Here is a 5,634-nt window from a genome sequence, read left to right as displayed (position 1 = left end):
GACTAGAGCAGGGCTTGTTGTCTTCTTCAGAGTCACTTTGCAGGGGCTGGTGAAGCTGCTCCCATCCATATACTGCTCAGTCTACTGATGTTTAAGGATGGTCTCGGAGGTTGGGCCTGCTAGAATAAACTGAGTCCAACACCTCTATACAGTTATGCTCAACTGGGCTCTCTGATACCGGGAGCAAGGTGGTGGGGTTTTAGGGTGTTGCAAACTTAAATGGTTATGTGGGGATTTTCACATAGCAAGCTTTGGTACTTGGTTAAACTAATATTTGTTAACCAATGATGTCCTTTGGTAGTCATTAAAGTTACCACAGCTTGGGGGGCCTTTATATTCAGGTTTTGCCTAAGGGTTAGTTTATCTGCTTCTTGTGCTATCAGGGACTTTGCTGCTAGGGCCCTTAGACCTGGGGGTCAGGCTTTGGAAACCCTGTCTAGTTGTTTTCAGAGATAGGCCACTGGCCTTGGCCAGGGCCCCACAGTCTGGGTTAAAACTCCAACTGCCATTTTTTCTTCTTCTGACACATAGAGTGTAAAGAGTTTTGTCAGGTCAGGTAGCCTTAGGGCTGGGGCTGACATGAGTTTTTCTTTTAACTCATGAATAGCTCGTTGCTGTTGGTTGTAATAGATATAGTTTAATCTACATTTTTATTAACTGTCACCCACCAAAATATTGACTTAAATCCTGCAGCTATTTGATTTCAAGCTTTAAATCAACGTGGTATTCCTCATGGGACTCCAATTGTGTCTAAATAGACATGAGAGTTGAAAGACCCATAAGGGGCTTCTCTTGCTTTATGATGTCTTATTTTTTTCCTTCTGGTTGATGAAATGCCACGGTGAAAGGGATAGCCAATTGGACTAAAGTACAAGTGCCACTCCAGTTATTTGGCAGAGTGCCCAGTAAAAGTCCACCACAATACCACCACACATCCACTTGGGGACGAACAAGGGCTGACTGATTGATAAGCTCTTGAAAATTCTTAAGCTCACTGCATCCTTTCATGTCTCCAAGGAATGCTAAGTTTCCTCCCTGTTAGAGACACAAAGTGAACTTAGTGTTGGGAGATGGAAGGTGGATGACACCCTTGGGGGCTGACCTGCAGGATGCCAGACTTTGGGATATAGCAGAGAGAGCTTGGCATGGCTTATTACCCCTGGCTGGAGAATCCTGGAAAAGGGCTACCATGCATCCCACACCTGGTCGATTGTAGGACCACCTTAGTGGAAAGGGGACAATCTGGGCCTCTGGCCTGCCAGGTGCACAAGCATAACAATTGCTTTTGTTTAACGTGCAGATGGAATATTTGATCCATTTTAACCAGGCATTTGCATCTTGGTATCATGCCTTAATTGCTAAAGTTTGTTTTAAGTCTTTAACTTCTATGATCCTCTAGTAAAATGAATGTATAGTTTTAGGAAATTACAAAAACTGGTTGGGGCAGTCCATCCTTGCTCTGTAGTGGTGCACAGAACATTAGACCAACTATGGCATGAAAGCTCTATATTGGGGGGCAAGAATCAAGGTTGGCACTGGGGTCTTTATTGAAATCTCCCCAGATTAAATGGTCCTAGTTTACTAATGCCTAGTCTGAGGAGAGTCCAGAGGGACAGAAGTACTTTTCTGAAGTAGAAAGCTGTCTTTGACTGGGCAAGTCCTCACAGGGTATAACAAGGCAAGCATTAAATGCAATAGGTTGAGGCGAAATTGACTTGGTTATGTTAATAACTAGATGGTCTGCAATAGAATGAGGAAACAAGAAAGAGTAATAGAATGGATGAAAAGAGTTAAATTTTTCTTAGCTTTGGTTTGGTAGGGTTTTCCCCTGGGACTATGGCCCACGACTCTGGAGAGGGTGGCACTTTCTTGACTCAGGTGTGATGAGTTCATCTTTTTTTTTCTTTTTCTTTTTCTTTTTTTTTTTTTTTGTGCTATACAAATGGCAGTCTCCGTGGTTAGCAGCATAAGGTAGGGTCCTTCCCAGGCTGGCTCATGTTTTTCTTCTTTCCACCCTTTGATGAGAACATGATCTTCAGGCTGGTGTTGGTTTACTGGAAATTCTAGGGGTGGTACATGTGTTAAAAGACTTTTAGGTTTTTTTTTTTTTTTTTTTTTTTTTTTTTTTTTTTTGCAAGAAAGGAAAGTGGAAGATAAATCAACTATATAATTTTTAAGAAATTGACCTTTTGTTTTAAATGTGGGGACCTTGGCAGTGGACTTTATAGTCCTTAGTGCCTTTTTACTGAGAAATTTCCTTTAGCACCTATTTTTATTAGTTTTTAAATCAAAGAAAGCCAAATACCATTTTACATTTCACAATGCTTCTCATATGATTTTTATGCCAGATAAGCTAAATTTTATCTTTATATTAGTGTATTATTAATGTTAAACCTAATTTTAATAAAACCTTGTAGACATATTTATTTAATTTTTAATGTTTGACCATAAGGTAGGATTTTATAGACTGTTTTTAACCTTCTATAATTTTTGCTAAAGAGCAGATTGGTGCTTTAAGAAAAACCTATCATGCTTTTACTTTAATGTTCAGTACACAGAAAAACTGGATGATACTTCTTTAACTTTAGCTAATATGTTTACACACAGAATTTTCTTTACAATTAACGTTTTAAAACTTGCTTAAACTTTCAAAACAATAATGTTTTTTTAACTTTTTAATGTAGGTAAAAATGTACATTCTTATGCCTCCTTATAATCCTTTTACCAAATGTATATTTTACTTTTCTTATACACCTTGCACATAAACTGTTTTTTTTTTTTTTTAAATAGTTTTACATTCAGGAGGTCTAGTAATTTTTAAATTATACAACATTTTTTGCATAAATTCTTTTTTATAACATTTTTCTTTTTCATGACTTTTGCAGGCAATTCTTTGACATGCCTCAACTTTCTGACTTATTACAAATATTTCTTTCTTTTAACAGCCAGTTAATTTATTTCAGGACACGAATTTACCATATAATACTCTTTTTATATAAATTCTGCCCCCCTTTTTTTCTTTTTTTTCTTTTCTTAGGACTTCTGAACTGGTGAGGTGTGCTCACTTTGAGGCTTCCTCTAAAAGTTATTTATTTATTTATTTGTTAGCAAAGTAGTAGTTGCTACTATAGATTGAATGCATTTGGGCTATCCGCGGGTTACTGGGTTAAGGATTTTTGATAGGAAGGCCTCAGTGCTTTGGGGATATGCCCTTGTTTACACTGACAACAAAGTGGTATTGGAGTGTTATAGGGTTATGGAGAATACCTTCAATTATCAATTATAGGTTTTAAATTTACCTTGGTTTTTAAAGGAATAGGGTACACCTTTTTATTTTTCTTAACTACTTGTATATCTCTCTTTCTCTCTTTGACTTTGTCTCTCTTTGACTTTCCTTTTGCCTCTGTCTCTTCCTCTCTCTCTCTCTGCCCCCCCCTCCCTCCCTCCTTGACTCCCTCTTTGTCTCTTCCTCTCTCTCTTTGCCTCTTTTCTTCTCTGTCTCTTTCCTTTCTCTCTGCTGGTCTTTTCTTGCCTCTGCCAGCTGCTTATGCTGCTGCTTATGCTCCGGTTCTCTCAACCACTGTGTGTTGGGGGTGGGGGGTCTAAAACCAGCTGTAACCAAGTGTCTATGTATAGGAACTGGTCTGGGTTCCCTGGCTTACATGTTACCTTGTGCCATACCTTTGAAACAAGGGACCTGTCCAGGCTTCCTCCTTCTTTTTTTTTTTTTTTTTTTTGAGAGGAGTCTTGCTCTGTGGCCCAGGCTGGAGTACAGTGGCGCCATCTTGGCTCACTGCAAGCTCTACCTCCCAGGTTCACGCCATTCTCCTGCTTCAGCCTCCCCAGTAGCTTGTACCACAGGTGCCTGCCATTGCGCCCAGGTAATGTTTTTGAATTTTTAGTAGAGACGGGGTTTCACCGTGTTATCCAGGATGGTCTCGACCTCCTGACCTTGTGATCCACCCGCCTCAGCCTCCCAGAGTGCTGAGATTACAGGCATGAGCCACCGCACCCGGCCCAGGCTTCCTTCTAATGGCCAACCTACCTCTAATGCTGGCCAGTCTATCTTACATGAAGTTTTAAGTTTTCCTAGTGTCATAGTACTCCATAGTCTCCTTTAAATTATTTTTTGAAATTTTACAACATAGTTCCTAGTAGGGTGGTCTTATTTGTGCCTGATGTAAGACACACACTTACATCACATGCACACCACAAAACAAAGAATGGGTAAAAAGGGCACACACACACTTTTGCAGTTTGCACCAAACCAAAATCAAAACCAAAATCAGAGTATCCAGAAATCCAAGCCAGGTCAAAACCAAAACCAAAGTATCAAGCAAGCCAAGTCAAGTCAAAAACAAAAACCAAAGTGCTGGTACAGGCACACCCTGGGTGATCAGGCCATGCTTCCACTCAAATGGAGTAGGCAAGTTCCCAAGACCAATCCTGTCAAGCAATTCAAACCAAGTCAAAACCAAAACTAAGTGCTGATAAAGGCACGCCGTGGGTGATCAGGCCACGCTTCCACTCAAATGGAGTGGGCAAGTTTCAAAGACTAGTCTTACCAAGTTTTAGATGTCCAGACTCCAAGTGCCCATTCCTTCCTGGTGTTCATCCACTGCTTTGATCCTCCACAGAGGGGACTTGCCACACACTGCTCTGGCGAGGCGTCCCACTGGAACAAATGCCTACCCAGGAGCACTCTCAGGATCCGCGTCACTCGGGCTGGTCGGAGTCCCCCGCAGGGATGTTCCACAGGGCAGGCTTAAGTCGCCTAAGGAGCTGCCTTGACAGTCCACCAATCACCTCACTTCCTTGTCAGGGAACCAAGAAATGCAGCAGGAAGAGCCACAGACAAAACTCCTCAGACACCAAGTTAAAGAAGGAAGGGGTTTATTCAGCCAGGGCATTGGCAAGACTCCTGTTTTAAGAGCTGAGCTCCCCAAGTGAGCAATTTTTGTCCATTTTAAGGGCTCACAGCTCTAAGGGGGTGCATGTGAGGGGGTTGTGATTGAGCAAGTAGGGGGTTCATGACTGGGGGCTGCATTCACCAGTAATTAGATCGGAACAAAATGGGATAGGGATTTTCACAGTGTTTTTCTATACAATATCTGTAATCTATAGATAACATGACTATGTCAGGGGTCAGTCTTTAACTACCAGGCCCAGGGTGTGGCACCAGGCCGTCTGCCTGTGGATTTCATTTCTGCCTTTTAGTTTTTACTTCTTTGGAGGCAGAAATTGGGCATAAGTCTATATGAGAGAGGTGGTCTCCTCCCTTAGGTAGAGTATGTCAGAAGGAAGATCTGGGGCTCAAGGGCTGCTGTTCAGATTTTGTATCATGGGGTGATCCCTTGAAGTGGTCCTCTCCCTTTTCTCCTAGGGATGGGACTTCCTGAAAGCCAGACTTCGGTGACTGTTATTTCTCACTTGAGTGTAGCCATTTAGGAGAGCTATTAGTCTCTGGGCTGATACTGGGGAATGTCTGTAAAGGGTCCTGTGATGTGATCCATGTTCAGGTCTCTCAGTCGTGAATACCAGGACCTGCTCTGGTGGAGGTAGTAGGGGAGTGAGGTGGACCCTGTGTGGGACCTTGGTTGTAGTTTTGTTTAGTGTATTGGTTTTTTCAAATGC

This window comes from Macaca mulatta, chromosome 14 (assembly GCF_049350105.2).
Source record: "Macaca mulatta isolate MMU2019108-1 chromosome 14, T2T-MMU8v2.0, whole genome shotgun sequence".
In the NCBI taxonomy this organism is placed as follows: domain Eukaryota; kingdom Metazoa; phylum Chordata; class Mammalia; order Primates; family Cercopithecidae; genus Macaca; species Macaca mulatta.
Note: the sequence above shows the minus strand (reverse complement) of the source record.